Raw genomic sequence first — 11544 nt, 5'->3', positions numbered from 1 at the left:
ATAGAAATAGAGAACTTAATTTTATAACCCGAGTATTGAGAATATGAATTTATTTCCTCTAAAAGTGAATTTAGTGATTGGGCCGGGTCACTGAGAGAAACTAAAACATTGTCGGCATATAATGCAGTTTTATATTCAGATGGACCTGTGGATATTCCTGAAATAGCTCTATTACAACGGATCCTTGCCGCCAGGGGTTCCATAATGAGAGCAAATATTAAAGGAGAGAGGGGACAACCCTGCCGAGTACCGTTAGTGATCCCAAAACTAGATGAGTAAACACCATTGACCGAAACCCGCGCAGTGGGGGAATGGTAGAGTGCCACAACGCCATCTAAAAATTTGCCTGAGAAGCCCATTTTGTCTAGAACAGCAAATATAAAGGGCCAGGAAATGCGGTCGAATGCCTTCTCCGCATCTAGAGCTAAAATTAGGGAAGGAGCTTTCCTTTTCTGAATAGAATGTATTAGATCAATGGCCCGTCTAGAGTTATCCAATGCATGACGTCCAGGTATACACCCGACCTGATCCGGATGTATCAGGTAGGAAAGCAAAAGGAGCTAACCGAGTTGCTAAGATTTTAGCATAAATTTTCAGGTCGACGTTTAATAATGAAATCGGTCTGTAGTTAATACAGTGAGTAGGATCACGATCAGGGGTAGGGATCACCACAATATCAGCCCAAGTCCTATCAGGGGCAAAAGAAGCGCCTTCCAAGAGATCATTAAATAAAGATTTAAGATGTGGGGCGAGTTCTTTTGTAAACAACTTATAGTATTGGGCTGTAAACCCATCGAGGCCTGGGGCGGCAGAGGAACGCATTGATCTAATAGCAGCTATTGTCTCTTCATCTGAAATACGGTCATTGAGAGTGAATAATCGGGATTCTGAGAGACTAGGTAGGGGGGTAGAGGACAAATATGAACGTACCCCCTCGGCTCCAGCAGAAGTGGGAAGAAGAGAGTCTGATAAATTATAAAGGGAACTATAAAAGGTCCGAAATTCCTCAGCCATAACTTCAGGATCATAGGTAAGAGAACCAGAAGACGGAGAGTGTAATTTGTCTATCGCACCTAATGCTTGTCTGCGACGCAATTTATTGGCTAATAAAGAATCAATTTTGTCAGCTTTATCATAAAAGCGTTGACAAAGTTTTTGCAGGATAAGTGCAGCACGACGAGACAGAAGGGCATTTAGCTGACCTCATAAGATCTCAATTTGGGTTAGCACGGAGGCGCTAGGAGATGTCTTATGTTGGGTCAATAGCACTAATATTTGTGACTCAAGGGAATGGATTTCCTGTGCAGCCGCTTTCCTAACTGCTGAAGTTTTTGAAATGAGAAAACCCCGTATAGTAGCCTTATGGGCTTCCCAAAGGATACTAGAGGAAATATCAGGGGAGGTATTCTCCTCAAAATAGCGGGTCATCACCAATTTTATTTCTAGCAGAGTGGAGGGATGTTGTAAAAGGGAGTCATCAAGGCGCCAATTACGCTTTCTACGAGGGGAACGATGTATTTCTAAAAGAATATAGACACCTGCATGGTCTGTCCATGTAAAGGGGGAAATGCCGGCTTCCGTAATCAGAGAGGTAATAGAGGAGGAAATATGGATCATATCTATCCTGGAATAATGTTGATGTGGGGCTGAAAAATGGGTATAGTCCTTGGCATGGGGATGTTTAAGGTGCCAGGAATCACAAAGGCCATAATGTTTAAGAGAAGCCTGGAGAGTACGAGAAGCTCTGGGAAGAGACATCCCGAAGGAGTTTGCAGGTGGGTTAGACCTATCTAACAGAGGATCAATAATGGTATTAAAATCTCCACTCATAATATGGCCCTGTGCCACTCTGCTGATACGCCGTAACAGAGAATCAAAGAATTGGGGCTGGTCTTGATTAGGAGCGTACACTGACACCAAGGTGAAAATCTCAGTACTAATGGTCCAGATCACTATAAGGAATCGACCCTCTGGGTCTATCAGTTTTAATACGAACAAAAGGGACATTTCGCTGAATTAAAATGGCTACCCCATGTTTTTTACAATTCGCTGAAGCAAAGAAGGTCTGGGTGAACCACCTGCCTCGAAGCTGGGAGTGCAGGCCCGCAAAATGTGTCTCTTGTATGAATGCAATATCGGCCTTCTCCCTCCTACAAGCCCCCAAGAAAACAGTACGCTTCTTAGGGGAGTTAAGACCATTCACATTAATAGATAGCAATTTAAAAGACATGGAAAAATATATAAAGAAATGCTATATGCATAACACACAGATATAATGAGTCAGAAATTTGGCCCAAGTATAGCCACCCTTGGGAACAGAAAGGAAAGAAATGTGGGGGGGGGGGGGGAAACATAGAAGAGCCGCAGAGAAAAGAAACAAAAAGAAAAAGAAACTGAAAACCCATTTGGGTAAAAACCCTGGTAAATTGGGTCCCAAATGAGGGCCGCAATAAAATCAATCAACATAACATTTATCAAGAGTATAAAAGGGAGCATGGGGGTAGCGGAAAAACTGTCTAATAGACTCAGGGCTGCCTGGACCCTTACATATAGATCGGTAATAACCTAATTTAACAAAGATCCCTGTAGTAGAGGGATCATAAACCTGTGTAAATATAAAAAAATAATAAAATAAATGGGAAAAAACAGGGAAGGGAAAAAGGAAAAAGGGGAGGGATAGGTAAGGGCAAGAGGGCAGGGGTAGGGGTACAAGAAAAAAACAGCATATAAATCTGAATGTACATAGAAATAATAACATATATACGCAAAGAACCAAAGAGAGGACTGTTCCTCCCAAGTAACATAAGAAAATTACAGTGCAAGGAAATTAAACCCTATCAAAGAGAAATTCAACAACTGTTAACCTCACAGTTCAAGTGGGATTAGAGTTCTCAGAATGGTGTCGGGATATCCTTGTTCACTCTGGTAACGGAGGATGAGAGCGTTGTGGTTTGGGAGAAAGTGTAGCAGTTACCGGAGCAGAGGTTGGCGTCGGGAGGAGATTAAGCTTGGCTAGTAATTCTTGACCTTGAGTAAGGGTCTTAACATTTTGCATAAAGTTATTTGCTGAGACCTGAAGCATAAAGGGGAATCCCCAGCGGTAATGAATTTGATGCTGTCGCAGAATCTTAGTGACCGGCTGAAGGTCTCGCTGTTTTTGAATAGAGGAAGGGGCCAGGTCCAGAAAAACTTGCAGCTGCATATCTTGGAAGGGAATCACTGGAAAGTCTCGGATAGCTGACAAGATCTGTTCCTTTGAACGGAAGTAATGAAAACGAACAATGACGTCCCTAGGTGGTTGAGTAGGAGAGGGCTTCGGACAAAGCACCCTATGGGCTCTGTCACATAAACAATCTTCATCTGTGAGGGTTGGCACAATTTGTTGAAAAAAGTATTTTAGAAACTATGCTAAAGAAGAACCAAGAACTGATTCTGCTATGTTACGGATACGTAAGTTATTACGGCGAGAACGATCCTCTTGGTCTTCTTGTCTTTCTTTGAGTGTCTCCATCTCGTCATGAAGTCTAGAGAGTTCTGTATCAAGGCGTTGTTGGGAACGGCATAAGTCATCCGATTTGGACTCCAGAGCATCTGTTCTGTTGCCGAGAGACGTCAGTTCCGACTTAAACTCTGTTATGGCTTTAGATAGTTCTTGTTTGAATGCAGATTGGACTCCCTCCAACAAACCCGTCATAACCACTTGAATCTGGGGATCAATACCAGCATCAGACGAACATGGAGAGGACGGGGATTCTGGAAGCAATGAAGAACACTGAGAGCCCTTAGATTTAGATCCGAAAAAATTTGCAGTGGACGGTGGAGGTTTTTTGCTTCTTTGCGACATAATGAGACAACAAAAAAAAAAAAAAAAAAAAAAAGTACCGTATGAAAGACACAGGGTTCTACAATATTGATCCAGGCAGGCTGAGTATTAATATTAAGCGTACATCTCTAGCTTGTGCACTTCTGGGGGATCGTTAGAGACAAGAAAGAATAAAAATAAAAATTTTTAATAAAAATAATGAATATATAATAGCCAGTGCCACTTTCAAAGCTTAATGTAGTAATCACTAAGTACCACAAGAGGGGGCCGGTGTATAAGAAATAGCAAATACAAGTACCAGAGTGAAAACTTTCAGGAGGAAAGCAGACAAAAATAAGTGAGAAATATTAACCCTGTGAGGTATGTGAAAAGGGGCATATGATGTTAGTTATGCAGGGTTCCAGGTACTGAGATTAGGCCAACAGGTCTCAAGACCACAATGTCAGCACCAATGCAGATGCAAAGGGGGGCAGAGGGGGAGGCAAAACAGGATTATATTATATAATGAAATTATATAGTCTCCCTTCAGGGACTCACCATCCCTCTATCACTCTCCAGGGTATCTCCGTTTGAGAAGGCACTTCTGACCACTATCAGGGCTGTAAAACTGGCAGCCAGGCTGAGATTTGCTGAGAACAAAACAAAACAAAAAATCCAATATGGCCGCCAGAGGGTGAAGAGTCTGTCCAGAGCCGTCCCCGATCAGGAGCACAGGACCCGACAGCAGCAAGGAAGCAGGGATTGGTGGTGCAGAGAAGTGTCCTGTGGTCAGCGATGGGGAGCGGAGAGCACTCAGTGGGGCGCCCGTAGACAGGGATGCGCCGACCAAACACCGCCAGAGGTCCACTGCGGCTGGTCTTCAGACTCCAGTCCCCGGCTCAGAGGGAATCAGGTAGGCCGCAATCCACGAGCGCGCCTAGCATGCCCCGATTCCATGGACCCTACCCACTTAGGCTATGCAAGAAGCAGGGGTATGGGGGAGAGCAATTGCTGGGCTGTTTTAGCCGCTATAAATGCAGCCGAGGCTCACTGGAGCTATAGAGGTCCGGAGCTCAAGGAGAACTCGACTGCCTCCATTGACAGTCAAGCCACGCCGCCCTAAAGGTTTCATTTTATTTTCAAATAATTTCTTTAACATGCTTGTGGGTTATTTATTTGATGTTAATGACTATGGAGGTAATACAATGAGACTCATTCTATTTATCTTAAATAAACCTGCCCACCTGTAAATGTGTGAGCAAAAACAAAGGCTGAAAATAAAGTGTGCGTGTGAGGCTGTGGGGGCAGTGTGCGTGTGAGGCTGTGGGGGCAGTGTGCGTGTGAGGCTGTGGGGGCAGTGTGCGTGTGAGGCTGTGGGGGCAGTGTGCGTGTGAGGCTGTGGGGGCAGTGTGCGTGTGAGGCTGTGGGGGCAGTGTGCGTGTGAGGCTATGGGGGCAGTGTGCGTGTGAGGCTATGGGGGCAGTGTGCGTGTGAGGCTATGGGGGCAGTGTGCGTGTGAGGCTATGGGGGCAGTGTGCGTGTGAGGCTATGGGGGCAGTGTGCTTGTGAGGCTATGGGGGCAGTGTGCTTGTGAGGCTATGGGGGCAGTGTGCTTGTGAGGCTATGGGGGCAGTGTGCTTGTGAGGCTATGGGGGCAGTGTGCATGTGAGGCTATGGGGGCAGTGTGCATGTGAGGCTATGGGGGCAGTGTGCATGTGAGGCTATGGGGGCAGTGTGCATGTGAGGCTATGGGGGCAGTGTGCATGTGAGGCTATGGGGGCAGTGTGCATGTGAGGCTATGGGGGCAGTGTGTGTGAGGCTATGGGGACAGTGTGTGTGAGGCTATGGGGACAGTGTGTGTGAGGCTATGGGGACAGTGTGTGTGAGGCTATGGGGCAGTGTGCGTGTGACTGTATGATGGCAGTGTGTATGTAAGAGGCTATGGGGGCTGAGTACGTGTGAAGCTATGGGGGCAGTGTGTGGGTGAGGCTATGGGGCAGTGTGCATGTGAGGCCATGGGGCAGTGTGCATGTGAGGCCATGGGGGCAGTGTGTGGGTGAGGCTATGTGGGCAGTGTGTGGGTGAGGCTGTAACCCTGGCTCACCTGGAATTTGCATGGGTTACTATGTCCGTGGTTCAGGTCTCCTCTTGTCTAGGTGTTCTGCAGTGCCTCCACCCAAGCCTTAGTTATCAAATTATCAGGGGCTGGCTTGGGAGAACCCCGAATTTTAGTTTAGTGTGTGAAAAGGGCTAACGTGTTGCCAGCTCCGATATGGACAACACACAGAGAAGGTGTATCAGAACATCGGAATATATGCTTGATTATACTGTATTACTTTAAGATGTAAATTCTATGAAATAAAAGGCATTTAGGGAATACTCCCATCATATAATGCATATATTTCACAGAAAAGCAAAAACAGGATCTATAATATTCAGCATTAAACAAACTCCTATTATATTTTGCATCCACAAAACAATTGCATACAGTCCAAAACCCAATTTAGATTCTAACTTATACAAGCTAGTTACTGTTTGTTGGTTCTAATAAGAGCTTAACCTAACCTCCACACTATTAATACTTGTTTAGCTAATTGGATAGGTAATACCCCACAATATTTTGAATGCTGAATAAAAAATACTTTAAAGCTTCAAATTATGAACCAATTTAAGGTGACAGTCTAAATAACTGCTGACTTATCTATATGCACGGCCATGCTACAAAGGTGCACACGTGTGTGATTAACGGATGAAAGGAGAATGGTGGGGGGGGAGGATTTTGCTCCTTTATTCCGGATGGGTGGTACTTAAATTGATAATCTTGAGCCAATCCAATGCCACTTCTCGGTGGGCTGAGTTCCCTTTTATTTAGCTCCAAAATCTAGTTTAGTTTGTGAAGCAGCAGAATACTTGATCTTTAACAAAATGTTTTGCTACTAAAGATTGAGGGGCCTATTCATCAACACTAAAATAACGTTTTTAAGGACATTTTCCTTAAATAACGTTATTTTGGTATTCATGAACAGACTTAGCACAGGAGATATCACAGATATCTCCTTGCTAAGTTCCCCAGCGTTAATTTCCACACTCCCCATACATTAGTATGTGGATGTGGAAATTGTGGTATTCATCAAATTCCGAAAATTATGAATTTTCGGAATTTGATGCAGTTACTATTCGCCACTGTGAGGTGGCGAATAGCAGAATCGACTTACCTGTATCCGCATGTGCAGGTCCCCCGACGAGTCCCTCCGGTGCTCTGCTCCGTCCTCAGGCTCCGGAGGCTGGTCGGACATGTGTGCTCCCCAGCAGAGCACAAGAAAGTTTAGAAAAAAAAAAACATTTTTTTTCTAATCTGTCAGGTGGAATGCGGGGAAACCACATGACAGACCAGCAGGACGGAGCCGGAGGCTGCTGCGCGGACAGGGGGGGGAGGTGAGCGGAGGGTGGAGGGGGGTGGTGGGGGTACACAAACTTAACACATCTGTAGGCAGTGCTTTGCATGTGATGGTTTTACAGATGTAACAGCGCATGCGCAGCACTGTTTCCAGATGCGATAAGGTAGTGTAGGCAGGGAAAAGTATCTATTTCCCGAAAAGTTGTCATCGCAAAAAATGACAGCTTTTCGGAATAGATACTTATGGAGAGGTGGAATGATGAATTCCACCTATAATTAGGTAGAACTCCATGCGAGTTCTAAACCTAATTATCTCTAGAGAATTTTTAGGTTTAATGAATAGGCCCCTAAATACTGAAGCTACTAGAGATAGTCAATATCCTTGGAATGATGAATTTGGGTTTTGTCTCTAGTCTATCCTTGCTCTCTATGCTCCTAACTGTAGAAGAACACTATATCAACATAGAGCAGTCCTCATAGGATTAGGGATACATTTACTGATAGTCATTATGGGGGTCATTCAGACCCGCTCGCGAGCGCAGGACGCTCGCAAGCGGGTCGATGTTGCCCCACTGCGCATGCGCACGACGGAGGGAGCTCTCCATCGTTCCGGGTCTCGCACCAAAGGGGGCATGCTGTCGATGTTGATTGACAGCACGCCCCCTTTGGTGGGAGTGCCAGGGGCGTGCCTGCCAGACGGAGGCGTTCCCATGGGAACGCTTACCGTCTGAACCCGGCCCCATTGACATCACTAGTGATGTCAGTGGGAGTGATTTTGGCTCTGATAGAGCCAAAATCACTCCAGGGCTTGCGGCAGCGAGACCCTACCGCACGGTCTCCGTCGCAAGCCCGATGGTCGCGATGGTCAAGACCATCGAGACCATCATCATGGACGCTCGCATGTGCTGTGGGTGGTCACCCACAGCTATGTGAGCGGCCAGGAGGCCGCTCCATTTTCATGAAGGAGGGCACTGATTCAGAGCGAGCGTTCTGGTCAGAGCGTTCGGCTCTGAATCAGGCCCTATGTCCCTTGAGGATATATGATGTTTGCAGTCCCTGGATTAGATTATGTTATAGCCACTCAATGTAAGTGACGCTGTTGTTGATAACTTTAACTTCAGGTTATTGCTGCATTGAATATTACTAGATCTCCATTGGTGATGCTCCCAGATAGTTCAACAGATGTTTGTTTGATGTCTGCTTATGAAAGCTAGTGCACTTATACGTAAGCCTCTGGTGTCAGAGGGGTAGGGTCACTTCTGCTTTGCTCTGTATAAATTTGTATGAATAGAATAATTATCTGCGGGGCAATACTAAGGTGTTGCAGAATGGTGTTATTCTATTTTTTATTTACTTTATTTCAAATTTCAAGACTGCTGCAGCTATGAATGTATTCATCTGTCGCAGTGCTGGGATTGCAAATTCAGCAGGGGGTGTCATACACCTCCTGCTGCATTTAAATAATAGCAAGGACGTAATTGCAATGCTATGTTCAATTGTAAGATTCCTCCAGAGCGCAGATCTATCATATCTGTCTCAAGGAAGGGTTAAGCAACATGGCTCAGTGAGAAAACATTAGCATTTTAAATATGTTACAGTCCACATTGCTGCAAGAAAACACTTTGGACATGAGAAATCAAACTTTTCATAAACATGTCTGCAACACAGTTTCCCGAGAAGACTAATTTTTCTACATATGGTGGCTATGACCTTAACTGTCAGCATTCTGTCTAGAGATTTCGGGGGGTATTCATGAAAGCTTGGAGAGAGATAGTGGAGACAGATAATGTACCAACCAATCTGCTCCTAGCTGTCACATTACAGGCTGTGTTTGAAAAATGACAGTTAGGAGCTGAATGATTGGTACTTTATTTTTCACAATTTTATCTCTCTCCAAGCTTTCATGAATCCCCCCCCTCAAAACATATTAAGCTCTATCTTTCAACTTGATAGCCACCTCTCTTCTAGGTTCTTCTTCCTCCTGCTTGGCGCTTGGCCACACAATACCAAAACAAGCTAATCCGACACATTGTGTTGGTGAAATACAATACTGGTGTCCTTAAACTATGCTCCTTTAAAAAAATTATTTGGAAAAGTCTCAATGTAAGGGTATTTGGGATCATATTCTTCCTTTGTGTTATTCCAGCCGTTGAGCAAAAATGACAACAAGAAAACACTTCACTATGAAACCTGTGCTCACCTCTGATAATAGGAAATGCCTGTTAGGAGCCACATATTTTACATTTGCTTGATGGCAGGTGCAAATACACTGAGGGGTCAAGTTATTATCGCCACCAGGCAATTTTATGCAAAGCAGTTATTCCGCATATAAAGCTTGCGTAGCATGCCTGAAGAACAGACAGGAAGAGGTATGCAGAGACTAATGAAGTGTATCACTCCTTAAATAATGGGTAAACGTTGAGATCTGACGGACTTTGAAAGTGGAATGATTGTTGGCACTTGCAGCAGCGGTGAAGTATTAATAAAATGGCTGCACTAGTGAATTGTTTGTGGACGGCAGCTTTTACAATGGGAATGGGATTGAAATGCTGGCAGCTCAAATCTCGAAAGCGGATGCCGGACAGGATAAAGATTCCAACAGGGGCAGGTAAGTACCCTAACCTCCCCCCTAGTGCCTAACCCTAACCCCCCAGAGGGGGTGCCTAACCCTAACCCTCCCCCCTAGGGGTGCCTAACCCTAATCTCCCCCCCAAACCTAACCCCGCTAGACTCCCTAATCCTAACCCCCCCCCACTCCGCAGCTAACGCTAAGGGCCCCCTGGACTTAACTTTGTTCGGGATGAAGTCCTTGGCATCCTGGATTATGATAGGTGTTGGTATTTTGATGCCTATCATAAATCCCTAGCCGGCATTCCGCTGTCGGTATTGTGACCGGCGGCCGCAATATGACTACATCCCGTTGCAATTTACACAGTGTAAAACTGGGTCTGATTACAAGCCTGAGGTCATAGATGGCTACTGGATGCTCGAGCGGAATGTTGAGTGGGCAGACTTGTTCAGTTCCACAACAGTGCATCGAATTACAGATAATCTGAATCCTGGACCAGTTCAGAATCTCTCTCCAAGCTTCCGCCCCCTCCTCACTGACCGCGGATTCCTGATATTATTCGCCTCATTCTTCCCACTTTATTAGGAAGTGGGCGGGATGCGGGAGGAGTACCTACTCTTCTGAGAGTGCAGGGGGCTACCTGAATATATATTGTATATTGTCCTTTGTGACATTTGTTTCCAGTAATCATTCATTGACCTAGCAGTTGGGAAACTATTGCGCTATGACCATACTACCGTGTATTGTAAAGTTTTTATATAACTATCCATACAAAAGGATTGTTAGAGCGGTACTTTCCTAATGTTGTGTTTTTTTTACAAGTGCTCATTACATTTTACACCTTTTTTTAAGGTTTTATAGGCAATAAATGAAACTTGTTGTTGTGTAATATTGTACATGTTTATAAAAATTATATCACTTGAAATTACTGTTTTCACAGTATACAAAATATTAAACAATGTTGGATCTTGGCAGCACAGCAAGTGGTGACTTATGAAGTGAGGTCATGTAGCATAGTCAAGGTGCATAAAGAATATATTACAAGACTCTACACGTCTGTAAGTTTCCTCATTCCTCCTCTTCTCTCACACACACACACACACACTGTACACATACTACACATGTCCCTCCTTACAACCTCACTGCAGCCTCGCATAAGATATCTGTGTCTGGAGACCATCAGCTAGTCATAAATAGGGCAATGAGGACCAGTCAGGCAGTGAAATATTGTTTGTTTGTATCCTGCTATATTTTTTGGGTGAGTACAAACAACAAAGCTTTATTGTTCATACCTTACAGAATAACAGATATGGTTATTTAGCTGTATTCGGTAAACAGTGTTTGTGAAATGGTTCAATGACGGGAACATCATCTGCTACTGAAATTGATTGCTGATTAATATTGATTGTTGTATACAGAGATATACACATCAGTTTATTATTTGTTAATGCTTATTTCCCAGCTGTGCCTATTTTGGAATGACAGCCTCACTTTACAAGCAAAACCCAATGCCAATCTTTCCTCCCATGTTGTTTTTGTTTCAGCTTGGATAATGTACACATACTGTACCTGTCTATGGATAAACGCCTTCATATTCTCTCAATAGTATGTTTTGCCCCTACATTTCTAACAAAACTCTTCCCATTCTTTAGTACTTGTTTCAGCCCGTGTGGTAGTTATGTGCAGCTGTTATAAACTTACTGAGCTGTGAATGAAAGAAAGGACTTGTTTTTATTGTATAGCTACTTCACTATATATACAGTATGTTGTCACAAG

At 44.3% G+C, this 11544-nt stretch overlaps 1 protein-coding gene across 1 annotated transcript in view; it reads left to right on the top strand.

Annotated features, from left to right (window-relative positions):
• Positions 1-4634: 4634 nt before the first annotated feature.
• Positions 4635-11544, top strand: part of LOC148517644 (tetraspanin-33-like) — a 51715-nt gene continuing 44805 nt past the window's right edge. The window contains exon 1 of the mRNA XM_088478483.1: positions 4635-4715. The gene's annotated coding sequence lies outside the window, so the exon portion shown is untranslated. The remainder of the gene's footprint in view (positions 4716-11544) is intronic.

The sequence above is a fragment of the Taudactylus pleione genome, unplaced genomic scaffold, assembly GCF_031769625.1.
Source record: "Taudactylus pleione unplaced genomic scaffold, aTauple2 ptg000214l, whole genome shotgun sequence".
Classification (NCBI taxonomy): Eukaryota; Metazoa; Chordata; class Amphibia; order Anura; family Myobatrachidae; genus Taudactylus; species Taudactylus pleione.
The sequence above is the reverse complement of the archived record's forward strand: the minus strand, read 5'-3'. Positions and strand labels throughout refer to the sequence as shown.